The sequence below is a fragment of the Pristiophorus japonicus genome, unplaced genomic scaffold (genome assembly GCF_044704955.1).
Source record: "Pristiophorus japonicus isolate sPriJap1 unplaced genomic scaffold, sPriJap1.hap1 HAP1_SCAFFOLD_242, whole genome shotgun sequence".
NCBI classification, from domain to species: domain Eukaryota; kingdom Metazoa; phylum Chordata; class Chondrichthyes; family Pristiophoridae; genus Pristiophorus; species Pristiophorus japonicus.
This window is the reverse complement of record NW_027252144.1, coordinates 401,966-429,591: the sequence shown is the minus strand read 5'-3', so window position 1 is coordinate 429,591 and position 27,626 is coordinate 401,966. Positions and strand designations below refer to the sequence as shown.

General features: G+C 54.4%; 1 long non-coding RNA gene across 1 annotated transcript in view; it reads right to left on the bottom strand.

The window, feature by feature from the left end:
• The window catches only part of LOC139245840 (uncharacterized), a 174,423-nt gene that overhangs the window by 80,212 nt on the left and 66,585 nt on the right, over positions 1 to 27,626 (bottom strand). The gene's annotated exons all lie outside the window — the stretch shown is intronic.

The following is a 27,626-nucleotide window of genomic DNA, read 5'->3' as shown; positions in this document are numbered from 1 at the left end:
TGGGGGGGCGCTGTCCCACGATTAGCAGCCTTGTCCAGCGCGCAACCGATGAGGAATTCATCAGAGTGCACGCCGACCCCTTTGTGGCCCACGGGGGAAATTGACCCACCGCGCCAGCTTCACGGGTTGCGAAGCTGGCAGACATCTGCCATCGGGGGGCGACCCTTAAAGTGGAGGCCTTTAGCATTCTGGGCTGCCATTTTAATTTGTCGGCCAACTCTTGGGTCGGGCCGACAATGGCGACCCTCACGTCTACCAGGCTGCTATCGTGCAGCCCTCACATCGACCGGGCCGCTATCGTGCAGCCTGGCACTCCATTTAGCTGCTGGCCCGGTCGATCGTGTCCCTGGTGGGCCAGTGGTGGCCAGCAGAGTGCGTAGCCCCCCCCACCGCCCTCCCGCCCCCACTTTAATTGACGTGCCCCTCCAAGCAAGCAGAGCACTGAAGACAGTGATCCGCTTCCTTTGAAGAGCGCACAGCTCTGTTTCGAGTCGGGGGCTGGACTTCCGGGCTGGGTGCAGGAAGTCCCGGATTTGGAAGGTTACCGTCCCCATTCAGAACGAAGGGCAATTTCCAGCCCAGGGAGTCCAGTAGGTGACAATGCAAAACTTTGCTGATATTTTTGTTAAATCTAATTTAATTCCAAATTTTAAAGATGATGATGCTGATTCTGGTTATTAGCATACCACTATAAATGGAACAAAGATGTCTGGATAAACATTCTTGTACCATCATATAAAGAGAACTAGGTGTGATTTATAACTCTCACCACCTGGCAGAAAACAGGTGGGTTATCAGTTAAAAAAGGTAAGAGAATATGAAAAGGTAAGGAAAGAAGTCAAAAAACAATTCAGAAGGCAAAGATAAACTGTGGAATTAAATTATCAAGGAATATAAAAAATACAGACACATAAATAAAAAATGAAAAATCAGGATAGGGATAGGGCCACTAAGGGACAATAAACTCATGAGTAATGACAGCGAAATGGCAGAAATATTAAATAATTACTTTGTCTCCGTATTTACCAAGAAGTCAAACACGGTAGACATGCCATTAGAAGAAGATATCAAAAAAGATATAAAAACATTTAGGATCGAAATTGGAGAGATAATAAACTAATCAAACTTGAGAGAGGATAAAACTGCTGGATTACATCCATGCAAATTAAAAGAGGTTAGGGAAGAGATAGCAGAAGCAATATTACATATATTCATTAGAAAAGGGAATAATGCCAGAGAACTGGTGGACAGCTAATGTTCTATCTTCCTTTTTAAATATAGGAGTAACAAGTCCAGGGAACTATAGATCAATTAGGAAAAATAATGCAATCCTTAAAGATGTAGTAGAAAAATATCCATAAACTGAAAATATAATCGAGTACTCAGCACAGATTCCAAAAGGGAAGATCATGCTTGACCAACTGTATTGAATCCTAAGAAATAGGATAAAGAAGACTTGCATTTATATAGCGCCTTTCATAACCTCAGGAAGTCCCAAAATGCTTTGCAACCAACTTCTGAAGTGTAGTCACTGTTGTAATGTAGGAAATGCGGCAACCAATTTGCACACATAAGAACATTAGAACTTAAGAATTAGGAACAGGAGTAGGCCATCTAGCCCCTTGAGCCTGCTCCGCCATTCAAAAAGATCATGGCTGATCTGGCCGTGGACTCAGCTCCACTTACCCGCCCGCTCCCCGTAACCCTTAATTCCCTTATTGGTTAAAAATCTATCTATCTGTGATTTAAATACATTCAATGAGCTAGCCTCAGCTGCTTCCTTGGGCAGAGAATTCCACAGATTCACAACCCTCTTGGAGAAGAAATTCCTTCTCAACTCGGGTTTAAATTGTCTCCCCCGTATTTTGTGGCTGTGCCCCCTAGTTCTAGTCTCACCGACCAGTGGAAACAACCTCTCTGCCTCTATCTTGTCGATCCCTTTCATTATTTTAAATGTTTCTATAAGATCACCCCTCATCCTTCTAAACTCCAACGAGTAAAGACCCAGTCTACTCAATCTATCATCATAAGGTAATCCCCTCATCTCCGGAATCAGCCGAGTGAATCGTCTCTGTACCCACTCCAAGGCTCGTACATCCTTCCTTAAGTAAGGTGATCAAAACTGCATGCAGTATTCCAGGTGCGGCCTCACCAATACCCTGAACAGTTGCAGCAGGACCTCCCTGCTTTTGTACTCCATCCCTCTCGCAATGAAAGCCAACATTCCATTTGCCTTCCTGATTGCCTGCTTCACCTGCAAACTATCCTTCTGTCATTCATGCACAAGGAGGGGTCGAGCGCTAGTCATAAACCAGCTGGTGGCCGCAATGTTGTGGTACCGGCTGGTCACTTTGACCCCTCCCCCTGCGTTTGTCGCCAAGATACAGAAGAAGCTGGTGGACTTCTTCTGGAACAACAGGAAGCACTGGGTCTCTGCCGCGGTCCTGAGTCTCCCGCTTGAGGAGGGCGGTCAGTCGTTGGTGTGCGTCAGCACCCAGCTCGCGACTTTCCGTCTTCAGACCCTGCAGAGATACCTTTACGTCGAGCCCCCTCCTAGGTGGTGTGCTCTGGCGAGGTATTTCTTCCGCCAGCAGCTCGACCTCAATTATGACACGCAGCTCCTGTTTGTGAACTTGGGGGGTGCCAGGACCGCCCTCCGGGAGCTGCCTGTCTTTTACAGGGAACTCATCAGGGTCTGGAACAAAGTCTCCACCAAGCGCAGCTCTCCGCCGGCTGGAGTGGCGGCCGTCCTGCAGGAGCCGCTGCTCGGGAATCCGTACCTCCACGGCCGAGGTTTCATGTGGCGGTCGGAAGAGAGGGCTGTGGCTGGTGAGGTGACCAGGGTCAGGGACCTGCTCGATGGCGGAGGAGCGGGCTGGATGGCGCCAGACACGCTGGCGCGGCGCCTTAATTCTGCCAACGTGCGCCACGCGGCCGATGCCGTCGAGTCGCTAAAATCAGCTCTGGGCCCTGACTCCGTTAGGTGCATCGAGGAGGCTCAAGCACGTGGGGAGATCCCGTCCGAACTGACCCCCGTCCGGACGGAATTCCTCATCGGCGCCAAACCCCGGAACCTCCCTCGGGGGCCGGCGCCTCACAACTTGAGCCGCCTCGGGGAAATCCCCTCCGTGCCTTTCAGTTCCGCGCGGAGGGGTTTCCTGCACACCCTCAACTTTGCCATCCTCGCCGGCCGTCCGGACACGCCATGGCGTACCATCTTGCCGTCCGGAGGAGGCGGGGGTCCCCGATGGAGGGCCCTCTACGCAGGGGTCCTCCCACTATTCATCGGGGACTTGGCCTGGAGGGTGGTGCACGGAGCAGTGCCGTGCAACAAATTTTTAAGCCGGTTCACGGACTCCCAGGCCGCCTGCAATTTCTGCGGTCTGGAAGAGTCCGTGTTCCATGTTTTTATGGAATGCACAAGGTTGCAGCCCCTGTTTTATTATTTGAAGGGGCTGCTCCTGAAATTCTGGCTGCACTTCAGTCCCACTCTCCTGATCTTTGGGCACCCTGTGCGGAGGGGAGCGGGTAGGTCCGAGGGCCTCCTCGTAGGACTGCTCCTGGGCACGGCCAAGGGTGCCATCAGCCGGTCCAGGCAGCGGGCGGTCGAGGGGGTCGTTCAACCTGACTGCCTGCCTCTCTTCCGCTCTTACATCCGGTCCAGGGTGTCCTTGGAGATGGAGCACGCGGTGTCCACCGGTACGCTCGCGGCCTTCCGCGAGAGGTGGGCACCGGAGGGACTGGAGTGCATCATCACGCCCGGCAACCAAATTTTAATTTGATTTTACGTTTTAAAGTTTAATTTGTTTTAATTGCCGGTGCTTTTAGTGTCCCCCTCTCCTTTTATAGGGGGCACTGGAAAAAGGAAAAATTTGATTTTAGTGCCCAAAAAAAAAAAAACCACAAAAAAACCCCCCAAAAAAAACAAAAAAGGGCCTTGTAAATGTCTTGTGTGTGTCATCCAGGTCGGGTGGCACGGATACATGTTTTATGTTTTGCAGGTAGACTCTAAAAGAGTTTCATGCACAAGGACCAATTGTGGAGCAGTGGAGGCGTGTCCTGCTCAGTTGGAGCTGTGAGCAGTCAGAGGAGCAGCTATCAACTTTAGCTCCTGCCTGGAGAGCCCTGAGACCAGCCCAGGAAGAGAAGGAATGAAGGGGCTTCACCACCAACTTTCACCCAGAGGGAGAGGAGGAAAAAGCAGAAAACTTTGTACATCTTTTTACCATTCTGCAAAGAGTTGGAGAGAGGGGGAAAAACCAACAACAAACATCCAGTGTGGAAGGAGGGAGACTCTACATTTCTACAGGTGGGTGTGGGTGCATTTCCCAAAAAGACTTTGTTATATCGGTGGGGGAGGAAAGAAGACCACTGAGGGCCGGAACATTGCGGGGGGTGTGTGTGTGTGTGGAAGTGTGCGTGGGGGCCTTGCTTACAATTAGGCCCCCCCCACAATTGGAACCCCCCCCCCACCCCCCCACATTTGCCTAGCCTGGGATTGCTGGAGCTACCAGGCTGAAGTTTTTTCTTAATCACCCTATTTAAACATCATTAGGAGTGTGTGCCTGGTGGCTCAAGCTGCCCCAGGTGAAGACATCTTCTCCCCACACCTGAAGACCACCCCAAAGACTTTGTGTTTTGCCATCTGGGGATTGCACCCACCCACAGCTGCGAGGGGAGACCTGCCCTCGCAGTTCCCCCCCCTTCCCACCCCCCTCTCTCTTTCTCTGTTACTCTGTTTCTCCCCTCTCTCTCTGAGACCCCTTCCTCCTAATTAAAAAAAAACCAATTGAGACAACTGAGCAGAGGGAGCAAGGCCCCTCCCCAATTGCCAACTAGGGGAGAGGTGCCTCGTTAAGAGCTCCTCTGCTCAGTCAAATCAAACGAGGCCAATTAAGCCCATTAAGGCCTGTGACTTTGGGGTGGGTGTAGCCCTTAAACGGACCCCGTGATGGCGACCCCATCCACGCCGGTGGCAGGGCCAGCAAGAACATATGCGCAGGTGGCAACCGCTTCCACGGCACCTCCTGCGCCACCTGCTGCCCTGCCACCCTTTCGACTTATTATCAGAAAACACGGGGTCAAGAGCTACACTCACCCCACAATGAGCATTGAGGAGTGCGTGCGGGCGATGGCTGGGGTAGTCGGCCCCTCGGCCATTGTCGCGGCCTCCAAGATGTCTGGGAAGGCTGTTTTCTTCCTGGGGTCGGAGCGGGCGGTGTCCCTGGCCCTCGAAAAGGGGCTCACGGTGGGCGGGACGTTCCTGCCGGTGGACCCTCTCGAGGCCACCGCGCAGAGGGTCATCGTTTCAAACGTCCCGCCCTTTGTTCCCGCTGAGCTCCTCCTCCCTCACCTACACCAACTGGGGGAGGTAAGGTCGGGGATCAACCCCATACCGCTCGGCCTCAGGGAGAACAGCCTGCGCCACGTGTTCTCCTTCCGCCGCCAGCTCTTTGTCCGGCTGGCGGAGGAGGAGACGACGGAGGGGAACTTTAATGTGGTGCACGAGGGGACTGCCTACCGCGTCTTTTGGACGTCGGACGGCGTGCGGTGCCATGCCTGCAGGGAGGTGGGGCACGTTCGCAAGAACTGCCCCGCCTCCAAGGCCGCCAAACCACCGAAGGCGGCCAAGGATGGCGCCGCCGCCACCCCTCCCCCTAGTTGCGTCCGCGTGCCGGGAGCCGTAGGTGCGCGGGCATCGTCGGAGGCCTTTGTTTTCGGGGCCTCCGGCGGGGGGGAGGGAGAGCGTCCGAACGGAAAGAAGGCGCGGAACAAGGAGAAACATCTAGAGGCGGGTCCCCTCAGTGCGCCAGAAAGATTGACCACCGCGCTCGGCCCAACTCAGCCACCGGCGAGCGCGGGGTACCCTGAGCCCGTGCCCGAGCCCTTGAACAACACCGCAGAGGGGCCCGGGCGCGGGCAAGAAAAGAAAAAGGGGGGGGCGGAGCGGGAGGCCTCGGCAGACATGGAGGTCTCCATGCCTCAGCACACCTCCAGCAACAAAAGGAGGCGCCGCTCCGTTGAGGCGGAGGGGGAACAACATCCCTCCGCGGAGGAGTCGGTGCCCGCCGTGTGTCCCGCGTCCCCCACCAGCGCCCCCAAGCAGCGCCGTAGGCGGGAGGAGTCTGTCCCCGGGGAGGGTGAGACAGTCGAGGCTGCCCAGCCTCTGCCTCCCGGGGATGGCGTGGAAGATCTGCCTGTCGTGGGGGGCGTGGGGACCGCGGAGGAATGTATTGCCGCCGGGCCGGGCGTCCCGGGGACTGAGGCGGGCGGGGCCGAAAAGGCCGAACCTGAGCCCGCCCAGCCAATACCCAACTTCCCCCGGGAGTCGCTCGACCCGGCAGAAACCGAAACAAATGTTTATAATGACACTGTAGATGCTGGGCCGGGGGGTGGCAGCAGGGAGGGGGAGGAACACCCACCCTCGCCTCTTGCTGTGGAGCTGGAGCACTTGGAGAGCCTGGGGATTTCCTATGGTCGGGTCTCTCCTTGTTCCCCGGTTCCTGGGGCGGAGGGGGAACCCCTTCCGCTGTCGTTTCCCGACCCAGCACCATTTTTAAAAGAGCCCAGTGGGGACTCCTCTGCCGACGATCCTGGGGGTGGGATCGGGACAGAGCCAGGGCCGGTTGGAGCGGCCGGTTCATTTGCCGTACCTTGTGCGGTCGATGGGCCGGCTGCTGGCGGCCACCTCCCGGAGGAGGACGGGGACTCGGTGGGGGACGCGGGTGAAGACCTAGAGACCACCGCCAGCGAGGCGGTGGATCTGCTCGCGGCCGCCGCCGAGACCATCCTCATTCCTGCAAAGGAACTCCGGGACTTTTTGGCCCAGAGCCGGGGTCGCTGCAACCAAGCCCGACTGGCCCTGGAAAAATGGTCCGAGCCAGAGCTGATCAAGGGGACCGTCCGCGCCGCCGTTAAAACCTTGGCCGCAGGCGGGCCCTTGACAAAGGCGTAACAGCTTGAGCTGCGCGAGCTCGAGGGACTCCTCGCTGGGCTGCGGAGGGAGCGGAGTTCAACAGAAGACTCCGCTCCCTCCCCCACAATAGGTTAAGGCAGAGGTTGCACTATGCTTTTGCCATGAAGATAACCATAGCCAGCCTCAACATCAACGGCGGCAGAGGGGCACGCCGTAGATTTGACAATTTTTCGCTCCTGCGGGAGGGGAAATATGCGGTGTGCTTCCTGCAAGAAACCCACACCGTTCCGGGAGACGAAGCCACGTGGCTCCTGGAATGGCAAGGAGAGGTCCGCATGAGCCACCTCACCGCCATTTCTAGTGGGGTGGCCATCTTGCTGGGCCCGCATTTTCAGCCGGAGATCTTGGGGGTCGAGGAGCCCGTGCCAGGCCGCTTGCTGCACGTAACGGTTCGCCTGGGGGACGTGCCGCTCCATCTCGTGAACGTGTACGCCCCTCAGCCCGGCCCGCAGCAAACGCGCTTCTTTGAAGAGGTGTCCGCTCTTCTTGGCTCCGTCGACGTCGGCAACTGCATTGTCCTCGGGGGGGATTTTAACTGCACCCTCGAGGCGAGGGACCGCTCCGGTGCCCCGCAGTGCATGACGGCGATGGAGAAGTTGAGGGACCTGGTCGGGTCCTTCGACTTGGTGGACGTCTGGCGAAATCTCCACCCCGACTCCAGCGCCTTTACTTGGGTGAGGCCTGGAGTTGGATGGTCTAGAGTCGACCGCCTTTACGTGTCTCGGGCGTACGTTTCCTGCGTCCCGGTGGCCTCCATGCGGCCGGTGCCGTGTTCGGACCACCACCTGGTGTGGGCGGAGCTCGGTTCGCTCCGCACGAGGACGGGGTCCGCGTACTGGCACTTTAACAACCGGCTGCTGGAGGACGTGCGGTTCCAGGACTCGTTCCGTCGATTCTGGTCCGACTGGAGAAGGAAGCAGGGGGGCTTCCCCTCCTTGAGGCTATGGTGGGACGTGGGCAAGGCTCACGTCCGCGTCTTCTGTCAAGAGTACGCGAGGGGGTCGACCAAGAGGCGGGCAGCCAGAGTCGGGCGCCTAGAAAAAGAGGTGCTCGACCTGGAAGCCCGTCTCGGTCAAGTCGTCCAGGACCCGGCCCTGCGGACGGTTTACGAAGCGAAGAAGGCCGCGCTGAAGGACCTGCAGCTCATCGGATCCCGAGGCGCGTTCGTGAGGTCGCGGATCCGGTTGCTGCAGGATCTGGACCGCGGCTCCCCCTTCTTCTACTCGCTGGAAAAAAGGCAGAGTGTCCGTAAGCAGCTCTTGACGCTGCTGGCCGACGACGGCTCTCTCGTCTCGGATCCGGAGGGCGTCAACAACAGGGCCCGTGAATATTACGGGGCTCTGTTCTCTCCGGATCCGTCCAGCGAGGAAGCGCGTAGAGTTTTGTGGGAGGACCTGCCGAAGGTCAGCCCGGAGGGCGCCGAAAATCTGGAAGCTCCGCTAAGCCTGACGGAATTGACCGGTGCCCTCGCCCGGCTCTCGAGAGGAAAATCCCCGGGGCTGGACGGGCTGACCGTGGAGTTCCACAGGGCGTTCTGGGACGTCCTGGGGAGCGACTACGCGCGGGTCCTGGGGGAAAGTCTGGCGACCGGGGAGATGCCCCTCTCTTGGCGCAGGGCAGTCATCATCCTGCTGCCTAAGAAGGGCGATCTCCGCCTCCTTAAGAACTGGCGCCCGGTCTCCCTCCTCAGCACGGACTACAAAATCTTCGCCAGGGCGATGTCTGCTCGCCTTGGTGCCGTGCTGGACCACATGACCCACCCCGACCAGTCCTACACGGTCCCGGGCCGGACAATCCACGATAACATCCATCTGGTCCGGGACCTCATCCATTGTTCCCAGGAGGCTGGTCTGTCGGTCGCCTTCCTATCCCTCGACCAAGAGAAGGCGTTCGACAGGGTGGATCACGACTATCTGCTCGGAACTCTGCGCGCTTTCGGGTTCGGGACGCATTTCGTCGCCCGGATCCGACTTTTGTACGCCGCCGCGGAGTGTCTGATTAAGGTTAACGGGTCCTTGACGGCGCCCCTTCGCCAGGGATGCCCCATGTCCGGCCAGTTATACGCCGTTTGCGTGGAGCCTTTCCTGCGCCTCTTGCGGACGAGGTTGACGGGTCTGGCTCTGCAAGGGCCGGGCGTGGAGGTCGTCCTCTCGGCTTACGCCGATGACGTGCTCCTCGCGGTAGAGGATCCCGCTGACCTGCGGAGGATGCGTGAGTGCCAGGAGATTTACTCGGCCGCGTCCTCCGCCAGGATCAACTGGAAGAAATGTTCCGGACTCTTGGTGGGTCAGTGGCGGGTGGACTCCCTGCCGGAGGAGCTCAGGCCTTTTGCCTGGAGCACGACCCATCTCCTCTATCTGGGAGTCTACCTTAGCCCCGACGAGGGAGCCTGGCCGGCGAACTGGCAGGAGCTGGAGGCCAAGGTCGCCGCTCGCCTAGGGCGCTGGACAGGACTGCTCCGAGTGCTGTCCTACAGGGGTCGAGCGCTAGTCATAAACCAGCTGGTGGCCGCAATGCTGTGGTACCGGCTGATCACTTTGACCCCTCCCCCTGCGTTTGTCGCCAAGATACAGAAGAAGCTGGTGGACTTCTTCTGGAACAACAGGAAGCACTGGGTCTCTGCCGCGGTCTTGAGTCTCCCGCTTGAGGAGGGCGGTCAGTCGTTGGTGTGCGTCAGCGCCCAGCTCGCGACTTTCCGTCTTCAGACCCTGCAGAGATACCTTTACGTCGAGCCCCCTCCTAGGTGGTGCGCTCTGGCGAGGTATTTCTTCCGCCAGCAGCGCGACCTCAATTATGACACGCAGCTCCTGTTTGTGAACTTGGGGGGTGCCAGGACCGCCCTCCGGGAGCTGCCTGTCTTTTACAGGGAACTCATCAGGGTCTGGAACAAAGTCTCCACCAAGCGCAGCTCTCCGCCGGCTGGAGTGGCGGCCGTCCTGCAGGAACCGCTGCTCGGGAATCCGTACCTCCACGGCCGAGGTTTTATGTGGCGGTCGGAAGAGAGGGCTGTGGCTGGTAAGGTGACCAGGGTCAGGGACCTGCTCGATGGCGGAGGAGCGGGCTGGATGGCGCCAGACACGCTGGCGCGGCGCCTAAACTCTGCCAACGTCCGCCACGCGGCCGATGCCATCGAGTCGCTAAAAACAGCTCTGGGCCCTGACTCTGTTAGGTGCATCGAGGAGGCTCAAGCACGTGGGGAGATCCCGTCCGAACTGACCCCCGTCCGGACGGAATTCCTCATCAGCGCCAAACCCCGGAACCTCCCTCGGGGGCCGGCGCCTCACAACTTGAGCCGCCTCGGGGAAATCCCCTCCGTGCCTTTCAGTTCCGCGCGGAGGGGTTTCCTGTATGGGCTGCTCCTGCACACCCTCAACTTTGCCATCCTCGCCGGCCGTCCGGACACGCCATGGCGTACCATCTTGCCGTCCGGAGGAGGCGGGGGTCCCCGATGGAGGGCACTCTACGCAGGGGTCCTCCCACTATTCATCGGGGACTTGGCCTGGAGGGTGGTGCACGAAGCAGTGCCGTGCAATAAATTTTTAAGCCGGTTCACGGACTCCCAGGCCGCCTGCAATTTCTGCGGTCTGGAAGAGTCCGTGTTCCATGTTTTTATGGAATGCACAAGGTTGCGGCCTTTGTTTTATTATTTGAAGGGGCTGCTCCTGAAATTCTGGCTGCACTTCAGTCCCACTCTCCTGATCTTTGGGCACCCTGTGCGGAGGGGAGCGGGTAGGTCCGAAGGCCTCCTCGTAGGACTGCTCCTGGGCACGGCCAAGGGTGCCATCAGCCGGTCCAGGCAGCGGGCGGTCGAGGGGGTCGTTCAACCTGACTGCCTGCCTCTCTTCCGCTCTTACATCCGGTCCAGGGTGTCCTTGGAGATGGAGCATGCGGTGTCCACCGGTACGCTCGCGGCCTTCCGCGAGAGGTGGGCACCGGAGGGACTGGAGTGCATCATCACGCCCGGCAACCAAATTTTAATTTGATTTTACGTTTTAAAGTTTAATTTGTTTTCATTGCCGGGGCTTTTAGTGTCCCCCTCCCCTTTTATAGGGGGCACTGGAAAAATTTGATTTTAGTGCCCAAAAAAAAAAAGAAAAACGCAAAAAAAAACCAAAAAAAGGAAAAAAAGGGCCTTGTAAATGTCTGGTGTGTCACCCAGGTCGGGTGGCACAGTTCAATGTTTTATGTTTTGCAGGTGAACTCCAAAAAGAGTTTCATGCACAAGGACCAATTGTGGAGCAGTGGAGGCGTGTCCTGCTCAGTTGGAGCTGTGAGCAGTCAGAGGAGCAGCTATCAACTTTAGCTCCTGCCTGGAGAGCCCTGAGACCAGCCCAGGAAGAGAAGGAAGGAAGGGGCTTCACCACCAACTTTCACCCAGAGGGAGAGGAGGAAAAAGCAGAAAACTTTGTACATCTTTTTACCATTCTGCAAAGAGTTGGAGAGAGGGGGAAAAACCAACAACAAACATCCAGTGTGGAAGGAGGGAGACTCTACATTTCTACAGGTGGGTGTGGGTGCATTTCCCAAAAAGACTTTGTTATATCGGTGGGGGAGGAAAGAAGACCACTGAGGGCCGGAACATTGCGGGGGGTGTGTGTGTGTGTGGAAGTGTGCGTGGGGGCCTTGCTTACAACTAGGCCCCCCCCACAATTGGAACCCCCCCCCCACCCCCCCACATTTGCCTAGCCAGGGATTGCTGGAGCTACCAGGCTGAAGTTTTTTCTTAATCACCCTATTTAAACATCATTAGGAGTGTGTGCCTGGTGGCTTGAGCTGCCCCAGGTGAAGACATCTTCTCCCCTCACCTGAAGACCACCCCAAAGACTTTGTGTTTTGCCATCTGGGGATTGCACCCACCCACAGCTGCGAGGGGAGACCTGCCCTCGCAGTTCCCCCCCCTTCCCACCCCCTCTCTCTTTCTCTGTTACTCTGTTTCTCCCCTCTCTCTCTGAGACCCCTTCCTCCTAATTAAAAAAAAACCAATTGAGACAACTGAGCAGAGGGAGCAAGGCCCCTCCCCAATTGCCAACTAGGGGAGAGGTGCCTCGTTAAGAGCTCCTCTGCTCAGTCAAATCAAACGAGGCCAATTAAGCCCATTAAGGCCTGTGACTTTGGGGTGGGTGTAGCCCTTAAAGGGACCCCGTGATGGCGACCCCATCCACGCCGGTGGCAGGGCCAGCAAGAACATATGCGCAGGTGGCAACCGCTTCCACGGCACTTCCTGCGCCACCTGCTGCCCTGCCACCCTTTCGACTTATTATCAGAAAACACGGGGTCAAGAGCTACACTCACCCCACAATGAGCATTGAGGAGTGCGTGCGGGCGATGGCTGGGGTAGTCGGCCTCTCGGCCATTGTCGCGGCCTCCAAGATGTCTGGGAAGGCTGTTTTCTTCCTGGGGTCGGAGCGGGCGGTGTCCCTGGCCCTCGAAAAGGGGCTCACGGTGGGCGGGACGTTCCTGCCGGTGGACCCTCTCGAGGCCACCGCGCAGAGGGTCATCGTTTCAAACGTCCCGCCCTTTGTTCCCGCTGAGCTCCTCCTCCCTCACCTACACCAACTGGGGGAGGTAAGGTCGGGGATCAACCCCATACCGCTCGGCCTCAGGGAGAACAGCCTGCGCCACGTGTTCTCCTTCCGCCGCCAGCTCTTTGTCCGGCTGGCGGAGGAGGAGACGACGGAGGGGAACTTTAATGTGGTGCACGAGGGGACTGCCTACTGCGTCTTTTGGACGTCGGACGGCGTGCGGTGCCATGCCTGCAGGGAGGTGGGGCACGTTCGCAAGAACTGCCCCGCCTCCAAGGCCGCCAAACCACCGAAGGCGGCCAAGGATGGCGCCGCCGCCACCCCTCCCCCTAGTTGCGTCCGCGTGCCGGGAGCCGTAGGTGCGCGGGCATCGTCGGAGGCCTTTGTTTTCGGGGCCTCCGGCGGGGGGGAGGGAGAGCGTCCGAACGGAAAGAAGGCGCGGAACAAGGAGAAACATCTAGAGGCGGGTCCCCTCAGTGCGCCAGAAAGATTGACCACCGCGCTCGGCCCAACTCAGCCACCGGCGAGCGCGGGGTACCCTGAGCCCGTGCCCGAGCCCTTGAACAACACCGCAGAGGGGCCCGGGCGCGGGCAAGAAAAGAAAAAGGGGGGGGCGGAGCGGGAGGCCTCGGCAGACATGGAGGTCTCCATGCCTCAGCACACCTCCAGCAACAAAAGGAGGCGCCGCTCCGTTGAGGCGGAGGGGGAACAACATCCCTCCGCGGAGGAGTCGGTGCCCGCCGCGTGTCCCGCGTCCCCCACCAGCGCCCCCAAGCAGCACCGTAGGCGGGAGGAGTCTGTCCCCGGGGAGGGTGAGACAGTCGAGGCTGCCCAGCCTCTGCCTCCCGGGGATGGCGTGGAAGATCTGCCTGTCGTGGGGGGCGTGGGGACCGCGGAGGAATGTATTGCCGCCGGGCCGGGCGTCCCGGGGACTGAGGCGGGCGGGGCCGAAAAGGCCGAACCTGAGCCCGCCCAGCCAATACCCAACTTCCCCCGGGAGTCGCTCGACCCGGCAGAAACCGAAACAAATGTTTATAATGACACTGTAGATGCTGGGCCGGGGGGTGGCAGCAGGGAGGGGGAGGAACACCCACCCTCGCCTCTTGCTGTGGAGCTGGAGCACTTGGAGAGCCTGGGGATTTCCTATGGTCGGGTCTCTCCTTGTTCCCCGGTTCCTGGGGCGGAGGGGGAACCCCTTCCGCTGTCGTTTCCCGACCCAGCACCATTTTTAAAAGAGCCCAGTGGGGACTCCTCTGCCGACGATCCTGGGGGTGGGATCGGGACAGAGCCAGGGCCTGTTGGAGCGGCCGGTTCATTTGCCGTACCTTGTGCGGTCGATGGGCCGGCTGCTGGCGGCCACCTCCCGGAGGAGGACGGGGACTCGGTGGGGGTCGCGGGTGAAGACCTAGAGACCACCGCCAGCGAGGCGGTGGATCTGCTCGCGGCCGCCGCCGAGACCATCCTCATTCCTGCAAAGGAACTCCGGGACTTTTTGGCCCAGAGCCGGGGTCGCTGCAACCAAGCCCGACTGGCCCTGGAAAAATGGTCCGAGCCAGAGCTGATCAAGGGGACCGTCCGCGCCGCCGTTAAAACCTTGGCCGCAGGCGGGCCCTTGACAAAGGCGCAACACCTTGAGCTGCGCGAGCTCGAGGGACTCCTCGCTGGGCTGCGGAGGGAGCGGAGTTCAACAGAAGACTCCGCTCCCTCCCCCACAATAGGTTAAGGTAGAGGTTGCACTATGCTTTTGCCATGAAGATAACCATAGCCAGCCTCAACATCAACGGCGGCAGAGGGGCACGCCGTAGATTTGACAATTTTTCGCTCCTGCGGGAGGGGAAATATGCGGTGTGCTTCCTGCAAGAAACCCACACCGTTCCGGGAGACGAAGCCACGTGGCTCCTGGAATGGCAAGGAGAGGTCCGCATGAGCCACCTCACCGCCATTTCTAGTGGGGTGGCCATCTTGCTGGGCCCGCATTTTCAGCCGGAGATCTTGGGGGTCGAGGAGCCCGTGCCAGGCCGCTTGCTGCACGTAACGGTTCGCCTGGGGGACGTGCCGCTCCATCTCGTGAACGTGTACGCCCCTCAGCCCGGCCCGCAGCAAACGCGCTTCTTTGAAGAGGTGTCCGCTCTTCTTGGCTCCGTCGACGTCGGCGACTGCATTGTCCTCGGGGGGGATTTTAACTGCACCCTCGAGGCGAGGGACCGCTCCGGTGCCCCGCAGTGCATGACGGCGATGGAGAAGTTGAGGGACCTGGTCGGGTCCTTCGACTTGGTGGACGTCTGGCGAAATCTCCACCCCGACTCCAGCGGCTTTACTTGGGTGAGGCCTGGAGTTGGATGGTCTAGAGTCGACCGCCTTTACGTGTCTCGGGCGTACGTTTCCTGCGTCCCGGTGGCCTCCATGCGGCCGGTGCCGTGTTCGGACCACCACCTGGTGTGGGCGGAGCTCGGTTCGCTCCGCGCGAGGACGGGGTCCGCGTACTGGCACTTTAACAACCGGCTGCTGGAGGACGTGCGGTTCCAGGACTCGTTCCGTCGATTCTGGTCCGACTGGAGAAGGAAGCAGGGGGGCTTCCCCTCCTTGAGGCTATGGTGGGACGTGGGCAAGGCTCACGTCCGCGTCTTCTGTCAAGAGTACGCGAGGGGGTCGACCAAGAGGCGGGCGGCCAGAGTCGGGCGCCTAGAAAAAGAGGTGCTCGACCTGGAAGCCCGTCTCGGTCAAGTCGTCCAGGACCCGGCCCTGCGGACGGTGTACGAAGCGAAGAAGGCCGCGCTGAAGGACCTGCAGCTCGTCGGGTCCCGAGGCGCGTTCGTGAGGTCGCGGATCCGGTTGCTGCAGGATCTGGACCGCGGCTCCCCCTTCTTCTACTCGCTGGAAAAAAGGCAGAGTGTCCGTAAGCAGCTCTTGACGCTGCTGGCCGACGACGGCTCTCTCGTCTCGGATCCGGAGGGCGTCAACAACAGGGCCCATGAATATTACGGGGCTCTGTTCTCTCCGGATCCGTCCAGCGAGGAAGCGCGTAGAGTTTTGTGGGAGGACCTGCCGAAGGTCAGCCCGGAGGGCGCCGAAAATCTGGAAGCTCCGCTAAGCCTGGCGGAATTGTCCGGTGCCCTCGCCCGGCTCTCGAGAGGAAAATCCCCGGGGCTGGACGGGCTGACCGTGGAGTTCCACAGGGCGTTCTGGGACGTCCTGGGGAGCGACTACGCGCGGGTCCTGGGGGAAAGTCTGGCGACCGGGGAGATGCCCCTCTCTTGGCGCAGGGCAGTCATCGTCCTGCTGCCTAAGAAGGGCGATCTCCGCCTCCTTAAGAACTGGCGCCCGGTCTCCCTCCTCAGCACGGACTACAAAATCTTCGCCAGGGTGATGTCTGCTCGCCTTGGTGCCGTGCTGGACCACATGATCCACCCTGACCAGTCCTACACGGTCCCGGGCTGGACAATCCACGATAACATCCATCTGGTCCGGGACCTCATCCATTGCTCCCAGGAGGCTGGTCTGTCGGTCGCCTTCCTATCCCTCGACCAAGAGAAGGCGTTCGATAGGGTGGATCATGACTATCTGCTCGGAACTCTGCGCGCTTTCGGGTTCGGGACGCATTTCGTCGCCCGGATCCGACTTTTGTACGCCGCCGCGGAGTGTCTGATTAAGGTTAACGGGTCCTTGACGGTGCCCCTTCGCTTTAGGAGAGGGGTGCGCCAGGGATGCCCCATGTCCAGCCAGTTATACACCGTTTGCGTGGAGCCTTTCCTGTGCCTCTTGCGGACGAGGTTGACGGGACTGGCTCTGCAAGGGCCGGGCGTGGAGGTCGTCCTCTCGGCGTACGCCGATGACGTGCTCCTCGCGGTAGAGGATCCCGCTGACCTGCGGAGGATGCGTGAGTGCCAGGAGATTTACTCGGCCGCGTCCTCCGCCAGGATCAACTGGGAGAAATGTTCCGGACTCCTGGTGGGTCAGTGGCGGGTGGACTCCCTGCCGGGGGAGCTCAGGCCTTTTGCCTGGAGCACGACCCATCTCCTCTATCTGGGAGTCTACCTTAGCCCCGACGAGGGAGCCTGGCCGGCGAACTGGCAGGAGCTGGAGGCCAAGGTCGCCGCTCGCCTAGGGCGCTGGACAGGACTGCTCCGAGTGCTGTCCTACAGGGGTCGAGCGCTAGTCATAAACCAGCTGGTGGCCGCAATGTTGTGGTACCGGCTGGTCACTTTGACCCCTCCCCCTGCGTTTGTCGCCAAGATACAGAAGAAGCTGGTGGACTTCTTCTGGAACAACAGGAAGCACTGGGTCTCTGCTGCCGTCCCGAGTCTCCCGCTTGAGGAGGGCGGTCAGTCGTTGGTGTGCGTCAGCGCCCAGCTCGCGACTTTCCGTCTTCAGACCCTGCAGAGATACCTTTACGTCGAGCCCCCTCCTAGGTGGTGTGCTCTGGCGAGGTATTTCATCCGCCAGCAGCGCGACCTCAATTATGACACGCAGCTCCTGTTTGTGAACTTGGGGGGTGCCAGGACCACCCTCCAGGAGCTGCCTGTCTTTTACAGGGAACTCATCAGGGTCTGGAACAAAGTCTCCACCAAGCGCAGCTCTCCGCCGGCTGGAGTGGCGGCCGTCCTGCAGGAGCCGCTGCTCGGGAATCCGTACCTCCACGGCCGAGGTTTCATGTGGCGGTCGGAAGAGAGGGCTGTGGCTGGTGAGGTGACCAGGGTCAGGGACCTGCTCGATGGCGGAGGAGCGGGCTGGATGGCGCCAGACACGCTGGCGCGGCGCCTAAACTCTGCCAACGTCCGCCACGCGGCCGATGCCATCGAGTCGCTAAAAACAGCTCTGGGCCCTGACTCCGTTAGGTGCATCGAGGAGGCTCAAGCACGTGGGGAGATCCCGTCCGAACTGACCCCCGTCCGGACGGAATTCCTCATCGGCGCCAAACCCCGGAACCTCCCTCGGGGGCCAGCGCCTCACAACTTGAGCCGCCTCGGGGAAATCCCCTCCGTGCCTTTCAGTTCCGCGCGGAGGGGTTTCCTGTACGGGCTGCTCCTGCACACCCTCAACTTTGCCATCCTCGCCGGCCGTCCGGACACGCCATGGCGTACCATCTTGCCGTCTGGAGGAGGCGGGGGTCCCCGATGGAGGGCACTCTACGCAGGGGTCCTCCCACTATTCATCGGGGACTTGGCCTGGAGGGTGGTGCACGGAGCAGTGCCGTGCAACAAATTTTTAAGCCGGTTCACGGACTCCCAGGCCGCCTGCAATTTCTGCGGTCTGGAGGAATCCGTGTTCCATGTTTTTATTGAGTGCACGATGTTGCAGCCCCTGTTTCATTATCTGAAGGGGCTGCTCCTGAAATTCTGGCTGCACTTCAGTCCCACTCTCCTGATCTTTGGGCACCCTGTGCGGAAGGGAGCGGGTAGGTCCGAAGGCCTCCTCGTAGGATTGCTCCTGGGCACGGCCAAGGGTGCCATCAGCCGGTCCAGGCAGCGGGCGGTCGAGGGGGTCGTTCAACCTGACTGCCTGCCTCTCTTCCGCTCTTACATCCGGTCCAGGGTGTCCTTGGAGATGGAGCACGCGGTGTCCACCGGTACGCTCGCGGCCTTCCACGAGAGGTGGGCACCGGAGGGACTGGAGTGCATCATCACGCCCGGCAACCAAATTTTAATTTGATTTTATGTTTGAAAGTTTAATTTGTTTTCATTGCCGGTGCTTTTAGTGTCCCGCTCCCCTTTTATAGGGGGCACAGGAAAAATTTGATTTTAGCGCCCCAAAAAAAACCAAAAAAAGAAAAAAAAGGAAAAAAAAAAAGGGGCCTTGAAAATGTCTGCTGTGTCACCCAGGCAGGTGGCATGGTTTTAATGTTTATGTTTAATTTCAGGTAAACTCAAAAGAGTTTCATGCACAAGGACCCCCAGGTCCCTCTGCACCGCAGCATGTTGTAATTTCTCCCCATTCAAATAATATTCCCTTTTGCTGTTTTTTTTTCAAGGTGGATGACCTCACATGAGGGGAGCGACCTATAAAAGGCCCAGCGGGAGATCGAGTGCCAGCGGCAGTTGGTGAGAGGGGAGCGGCCTATAAAAGGCCCAGCGGGAGATCGAGAGCCAGCGGCAGTTGGTGAGAGGGGAGCGGCCTATAAAAGGCCCAGTGGGAGATCGAGAGCCAGCGGCAGTTGGTGAGAGGGGAGCGGCCTATAAAAGGCCCAGCGGGAGATCGAGAGCCAGCGGCAGTTGGTGAGAGGGGAGCGGCCTATAAAAGGCCCAGCGGGAGATCGAGAGCCAGCGGCAGTTGGTGAGAGGGGAGTGACCTATAAAAGGCCCAGCGGGAGATCGAGAGCCAGCGGCAGTTGGTGAGAGGGGAGCGGTCTATAAAAGGCCCAGCGGGAGATCGAGAGCCAGCGTACCGGTGCAGCTACAGCGGGAGAGAAAGCAAAATAGAAGTAGAAAGTAAACAAAAAGTGACGTCACAGCCAATGGGGTAAGTGATTGGCTGGTGATTGGTGAGTAGCTTTTCTTTTATTTTTTATATCAGTAAGTGAACTGTAACATTGTTATTACCAATTTAAGGGTATCTGAGGTTAAGACATGGCAGGAGAGCTCGGCCATGTGATATGCCCCTCCTGTACCATGTGGGAACTCGGGGACACTTCCGGTGTCCCTGGGCGCTACATGTGTGGGAAGTGTATCCGCCTCGAGCTCTTGACGGTCCGCGTTGCGGAATTGGAGCTGAGGGTGGATTCACTCTGGAGCATCCACGATGCTGAGAATGACGTGAGTATCACGTGTAGTGAGTTGGTCTTACCGCAGGAGAAGGGTCCACAGCCAGATAGGGAATGGAAGACCAGCAGGAAGAGCAGTGCAAGAAAGATAGTGCAGGGGTCCCCTGTGGTCATCCCCCTGCAAAACAGATACACTGCTTTGAGTACTATTGGGGAGGATGACTCATCAGGGGAGGGCAGCAGCAGTCAAGTTCATGGCACCATAGGTGGCTCTGCTGCAAAGGAGGGCAGGAAAAAGATTGGGAGCGCGATAGTGATAGGGGATTCGATGGTGAGGGGAAGAGATAGGCGTTTCTGCGGACGCAACCGAGACTCCAGGATGGTATGTTGCCTCCCTGGTGGAAGGGTCAAGGATGTCTCGGAGCGGGTGCAGGACATTCTGAAATGGGAGGGAGAACAGCCAGTTGTCGTGGTGCACATTGGTACCAACGACATAGGTAAAAAAAGGGATGAGGCCCTACGAAAAGAATTTAAGGAGCTAGGAACTAAATTAAAAAGTAGGACCTCAAAAGTAGTAATCTCGGGATTGCTTCCAGTGCCACGTGCTAGTCAGAGTAGGGATCGCAGGATAGCGCAGATGAATACATGGCTTGAGCAGTGGTGCAGCAGGGAGGGATTCAAATTCTTGGGGCATTGGAACCGGTTCTGGGGGAGGTGGGACCAGTACAAACCGGACGGTCTGCACCTGGGCAGGACCGGAACCAATGTCCTAGGGGGAGTGTTTGCTAGTGCTGTTGGGGAGGAGTTAAACTAATATTGCAGGGGGATGGGAACCTATGCAGGGAGACAGAGGGAGACAAAAATGAGGTAAAAGCAAAGGACAGAAAGGAGATGAGGAAAAGTGGAGGGCAGAGAAACCCAAGGCAAAGAACAAAAAGGGCCACTGTACAGCAAAATTCTAAAAGGACAAAGGGTGTTAAAAAAGCAAGCCTGAAGGCTTTGTGTCTTAATGCAAGGAGTATCCGCAATAAGGTGGATGAATTAACTGTGCAAATAGATGTTAACAAATATGATGTGATTGGGATTACGGAGACGTGGCTCCAGGATGATCAGGGCTGGGAACTCAACATCCAGGGGTATTCAACATTCAGGAAGGATAGAATAAAAGGAAAAGGAGGTGGGGTAGCATTGCTGGTTAAAGAGGAGATTAATGCAATAGTTAGGAAAGACATTAGCTTGGATGATGTGGAATCTATATGGGTAGAGCTGCAGAACACTAAAGGGCAAAAATCGTTAGTGGGAGTTGTGTACTGACCTCCAAACAGTAGCAGTGATGTTGGGGAGGGCATCAAACAGGAAATTAGGAGTGCATGCAATAAAGGTGCAGCAGTTATAATGGGTGACTTTAATATGCACATAGATTGGGCCAGCCAAACTGGAAGCAAAACGGTGGAGGAGGATTTCCTGGAGTGCATAAGGGATGGTTTTCTAGACCAATATGTCGAGGAACCAACGAGGGGGGAGGCCATCTTAGACTGGGTGTTGTGTAATGAAAGAGGATTAATTAGCAATCTCATTGTGCGAGGCCCCTTGGGGAAGAGTGACCATAATATGGTGGAATTCTGCATTAGGATGGAGAATGAAACAGTTAATTCAGAGACCATGGTCCAGAACTTAAAGAAGGGTGACTTTGAAGGTATGAGGCATGAATTGGCTAAGATAGATTGGCTAATGATACTTAAGGGGTTGACTGTGGATGGGCAATGGCAGACATTTAGAGACCACATGGATGAATTACAACAATTGTACATTCCTGTCTGGCGTAAAAATAAAAAAGGGAAGGTGGCTCAACCGTGGCTATCTAGGGAAATCAGGGATAGTATTAAAGCCAAGGAAATGGCATACAAATTGGCCAGAAATAGCAGCGAACCTGGGGACTGGGAGAAATTTAGAACTCAGCAGAGGAGGACAAAGGGTTTGATTAGGGCAGGGAAAATGGAGTACGAGAAGAAGCTTGCAGGGAACATTAAGGCGGATTGCAAAAGTTTCTATAGGTATGTAAAGAGAAAAAGATGAGTAAAGACAAACGTAGGTCCCCTGCAGTCAGAATCAGGGGAAGTCATAACGGGGAACAAAGAAATGGCAGACCAATTGAACAAGTACTTTGGTTCAGTATTCACTAAGGAGGACACAAACAACCTTCCGGATATAAAAGTGGTCAGAGGGTCTAGTAAGGAGGAGGAACTGAGGGAAATCTTTATTAGTCGGGAAATTGTGTTGGGGGAAATTGATGGGATTGAAGGCCGATAAATCCCCAGGGCCTGATGGACTGCATCCCAGAGTACTTAAGGAGGTGGCCTTGGAAATAGCAGATGCATTGACAGTCATTTTCCAACATTCCATTGACTCTGGATCAGTTCCTATCGAGTGGAGGGTAGCCAATGTAACCCCACTTTTTAAAAAAGGAGGGAGAGAGAAAGCAGGGAATTATAGACTGGTCAGCCTGACCTCAGTAGTGGGTAAAATGATGGAATCAATTATTAAGGATGTCATAGCAGCGCATTTGGAAAATGGTGACATGATAGATCCAAGTCAGCATGGATTTGTGAAAGGGAGATCATGCTTGACAAATCTTCTGGAATTTTTTGAGGATGTTTCCAATAAAGTGGACAAAGGAGTACCAGTTGATGTGGTATATTTGGACTTTCAGAAGGCTTTCGACAAGGTCCCACACAGGAGATTAATGTGCAAAGTTAAAGCACATGGGATTGGGGGTAGTGTGCTGATGTGGATTGAGAACTGGTTGTCAGACAGGAAGCAAAGAGTAGGAGTAAATGGGTACTTTTCGGAATGGCAGGCAGTGATTAGTGGGGTACCGCAGGGTTCTGTGCTGGGGCCCCAGTTGTTTACATTGTACATTAAGACGAGGGGATTAAATGTAGTATCTCCAAATTTGCGGATGACACTAAGTTGGGTGGCAGTGTGAGCTGCGAGGAGGATGCTATGAGGCTGCAGAGTGACTTGGATAGGTTAGGTGAGTGGGCAGATGCGTGGCAGATGAAGTATAATGTGGATAAAGGTGAGGTTATCCACTTTGGTGGTAAAAACAGAGAGACAGACTATTATCTGAATGGTGACAGATTAGGAAAAGGGAAGGTGCAACGAGACCTGGGTGTCATGGTACATCAGTCATTGAAGGTTGGCATGCAGGTACAGCAGGCGGTTAAGAAAGCAAATGGCATGTTGGCCTTCATAGCGAGGGGATTTGAGTACAGGGGCAGGGAGGTGTTGCTACAGTTGTACAGGGCCTTGGTGAGGCCACACCTGGAGTATTGTGTACAGTTTTGGTCTCCTAACTTGAGGAAGGACATTCTTGCTATTGAGGGAGTGCAGCGAAAATTCACCAGACTGATTCCCGGGATGGTGGGACTGACCTATCAAGAAAGACTGGATCAACTGGGCTTGTATTCACTGGAGTTCAGAAGAGTGAGAGGGGACCTCATAGAAACGTTTAAAATTCTGACGGGTTTGGACAGGTTGGATGCAGGAAGAATGTTCCCAATGTTGGGGAAGTCCAGAACCAGGGGTCACAGTCTAAGGATAAGGGGTAAGCCATTTAGGACCGAGATAAGGAGAAACTTCTTCACCCAGAGAGTGGTGAACCTGTGGAATTCTCTACCACAGAAAGTAGTTGAGGCCAATTCACTAAATATATTCAAAAGGGAGTTTGATGAAGTCCTTACTACTCGGGGGATCAAAGGGTATGGCGAGAAAGCAGGAATGGGGTACTGAAGTTTCATGTTCAGCCATGAACTCATTGAATGGCGGTGCAGGCTAGAAGGGCTGAATGGCCTGCTCCTGCACCTATTTTCTATGTTTCTATGTTTCTATTTTCCGACATTGTATTCCATCTGCCAAACCTTAGCCCATTCGCTTAACCTATCTAAATCTCTTTGCAGCCTCTCTCTGTCCTCCACACAAACTGCTTTCCCACTAATCTTTGTGTCATCTGCAAATTTTGTTACACTACACTCTGTCCCCTCTTCCAGGTCATCAATGTATTTTGTAAACAGTTGTGGTCCCAGCATCGATCCCTGTGGCACACCACTAATCACCGATTTCCAACCCAAAAAGGACCCATTTATCCCGACCCTCTGCTTTCTGTTAGCCAGCCAATTCTCGATCCATGCTAATACATTTACTCTGACTCCGCGTACCTTTATCTTCTGCAGTAACCTTTTGTGTGGCACCTTATCGAATGCCTTTTGGAAATCTAAATACACCACATCCATCGGTACACCTCTATCCACCATACTCGTTATATCCTCAAAGAATTCCAGTAAATTAGTTAAACATGATTTCCCCTTCATGAATCCATGTTGCGCCTGCTTGGTTGCACTATTCCTATCTAGATGTCCCGCTATTTCTTCCTTAATAATAGCTTCAAGCATTTTCCCCACTACAGATGTTAAACTAACTGGCCTATAGTTACCTGCCTTTTTATCTGCTCCCTTTTCTAAACAGAGGCGTTACATTAGCTGCTTTCCAATCCGCTGGTACCTCTCCAGAGTCCAGAGAATTTTGGTAGATTATAACAAATGCATCTGCTATAACCTCTGCCATCTCTTTTAATACCCTGGGATGCATTTCATCAGGACCAGGGGACTTGTCTACCTTGAATCCCATTAGCCTGTCCAGCGCTACCTCCTTAGTGATAATGATTGTCTCAAGGTTCTCCCTTCCCACATTCCCGTGACCAGCAATTTTTGGCATGGTTTTTGTATCTTCCACCGTGAAGACCAAAGCAAAATAATTGTTTAAGGTCTCAGCCATTTCCACATTTGCCATTATTAAATCCCCCTTCTCATCTTCTAAGGGACCAACATTTACTTTAGTCACTCTCTTCCGTTTTATATATCGGTAAAAGCTTTTACTATCTGTTTTTATGTTTTGCGCAAGTTTACTTTCGTAATCTATCTTTCCTTTCTTTATTGCTTTCTTAGTCATTCTTTGCTGTCATTTAAAATTTTCCCAATCTTCTAGTTTCCCCACTAACCTTGGCCACCTAAAATGCATTGGTTTTCAATTTGATACTCTCCTTTATTTCCTTGGTTATCCACGGCTGGTTATCCCTTCTCTTACCGCCCTTCTTTTTCACTGGAATATATTTTTGTTGAGCACTATGAAAGAGCTCCTTAAAAGTCCTCCACTGTTCTTCAATTGTGTCACCGTTTCATCTGTGTTCCCAGCCTACATTCGCTAATTCTGCCCTCATCCCACTGTAGTCCCCTTTCTTTAAGCATAGTACGCTCGTTTAAGACACTACTTCCTCACCCTCAATCTGTACAAATTTAACCATACTGTGATCACTCATTCCGAGAGGATCTTTTACTAGGAGATCGTTTATTATTCCTGTCTCATTACAGAGGACCAGATCTAAGATAGCTTGCTCCCTTGTAGGTTCTGTAACATACTGTTCTGAGAAACAATCCAGTATGCATTCTATGAATTCCTCCTCAAGGCTACCCAGTGGGATTTGATTTGACCAATTGATATGCAGGTTAAAATCCCCCATGATTACTGCCGTTCCTTTTTCACATGCCTCTATTATTCCCTTGATTATTATCCGCCCCAACGTGAAGTTATTATTTGGGGGCCTATAAACTACGCCCACCAGTGACTCTTTCGCCTTACTATCTCTAATCTCCACCCACAATGATTCAACATTTTGTTCATTCGAGCCAATATCATCTCTCACAACTGCCCTGATATCACTGCAAGCTCCCACAAACAGCAATGTGATTATGGTTTTTTAAATGTTTTTTTTGTGATGTTGATTGAGGGATAAGGTAGATAAGGCGAATGCAGTAGATGGGATATATTTGGATTTCCAACAGGCCTTCAATAAGGTATTACATAATAGATTCATGACTAAATTTGGAGCATGTGTAGTCAGGAAACAAGTAGTAGAATGGAGAGCAAGCTGGCTACAAAATAGAAAACCGAGTAGGGGTTCAAGGTAGTTACTCAGATTGGTAATAGGTGGTAAGTGGTGTTCTACAATGAGGTGCTGGTACCACTGTTCACCATTTATGTAAACGATTTGGACTTGGGAATTAGAAGTATAATTTCAAAATTTGCAGACACCAAATTGGGGGGTATAGTTAATACAGAGGAGGACTTCAACAAAATACAGGGAGACAATAATAAATTTGCAGAATGGGCATGTAATTGGCAAATTAATTTCAATATAAACAAGTGTGTGATGGTACATTTTAGTAGGAAGAATAAGGAGATCATATAGTCCTTGGAAAACATGTATCTAAATAGGGTAGAGAAGCAGAGGGATCTGGGCGTACAGTTACACAAATCACTAAGTAACAACGGAGGTTAATAAGGCTATTAAAATAAAGCACTGGGGTTCAATTCTAGAGGGATAGAGTTGAAAAGCAGAGAAATCATGTTAAACTTGTATAGAACCTTGGTTTGATCTGACTCGGAGTACTGTACACAATTCTGGTCTCCATATTATAAAAAGGATATAGAGGGACTGGCGAAGGTGCAAAAAAGATTCATAAGAATGGTATCAGAACTGAGAGGTTATACCTATCGGGGGAGGGTGGGGGCGGGGGCGGGAAATGAACAGACTGTGGTTCTTTTCTTTAAGAATATGAAAAAGTTTGATTGGGTAGAAATAGTGAAGGTGTTTCCACTTGTGGGCAAAACCAAGACGAGAGCCAACAACACAACAAAGCGTGCTGAGAAATAGTTGCTTTTTCTGGGCTTAAGAGAAGGAAATGGGCACTACGGACACCATTTTGAGCTTCGGAGGAAGGGTGCAGAATTAGTTGAGAGCTATTTAGGGCCCAAGTTTCGGCCTAAGTTGCTCCTGTTTTTTTTTTGGAGCAACTGGTTTGGAATGGAGTATCTTAGAAATTGCAATTCTCGGCATTTAGTTTGCTCCAGTTCTAGTCAGTTGGAACAGTTTCACTTTGCAACAGAATTTTTTTTTCAAAAGGGGTTGTGTCTGGCCACTTGCGCCTGTTTTGAAAGTTTAGGCAGTGAAAACTTATTCCAAACTAACCGAATGGAGTAAGTGAAGATTTTTGTATGCAAAGAAAAATCTTGCATACACTTTACAGATTAGGCATAGGTTACAAATTAGGCGTAGGGTACGGGCGGTGGGGGGGGGCGGGTGAAGAGAAATATTTAAATTCTACAACCATTCAACAGTCATACTTAAACAAATAAAGGTCCAACCTGAATAAAAATTTATAAACAAAGCAAAGATTAAATATTCCATGTTCCTACCTGTGTGAAACAGCAGCAGCCTTCGAGCTGCGGTGCTTCAGGCAGGCCTTCCTTCCATCAGTGTCTGGACGGCAGCCGAAGAAACAGCTGTGAAGGGGACTGAGGCTATTCGGCCAGGGGATAGTGTAGGTGTCAGGCCACAGCGACGGCAGCAGTAGGCTCCGAGCTGTGAAGACTTAGGCCGTTCGGCCAGGGGTCCACGAGACAAATCTTCACATTTCCTCTAGTCCCGTTAAAAATGGCCGAGTGCCAATGTTTATGTGCCACTGCGCGTGCGCGCGTGCTCCAACGCCGGCACGACGTTGCCTTATTTAAATTAGCCCAGCCCCCCGCTACTTGTAGAATCGGCGTGAATCTCTTGCTCCGCCCCCCCGCTGTTCAGTGCGCACCGCAACAAGCTGCTGGCGACCTGCAGGGAGCCGGAGAATATGCAAGTATTTTTTCGGTACACTTTCGAGCGCGAAAAACGGTCGTCCAGGTCGGGGCCTAAACTTGGGCCCTTAGAGAGTTAAATTGAAGATAATTGTACTCAGAATGTTGGGACAGGGAATATAAATAAGTATTATCAAGTTATTTTTGGTAAATAGTTTTTATATTGAAATTATTTTGTAAATCGTCTTTACAAAGTGAAGTTATTTACTGATATTGTTGGGGCCTATCAAACTGACTGGTATACATCGTAGAGAGTACAGAGAATGCAGAGTACAGTGATGAGAGTATAGAGTAGAGAGATTATTAAAATTAGTAAAAGTAATTATCAATAATGATGAGGCCCATGCTTTCCCTGCCTTTAATTGCAACTGCTCACACATTGATTACTGAAAGGATGTGCAAAGTCCTTACACAATACCACAAATCCACACGAGGCACATTCTGTGGACAAGGTCACTCTATGACCTGAACCTTTATTCACAGGACCAAGAAGTGATGACCCTGCATGGGACCTCCCTTTTTATATACCTGGGTGACCAGGTTAGGAGTGTCTCCCACAAGTTCACTCCCTGTGGGCAAGGTGTGCATTTCTTATGTATATACAGTATTGCAGTGTTGTTACACAAAGGTTACATACATGACAGGATCAATCGAAGAGGTGGCAGAGAAATGCGTAGACTGAGACGAA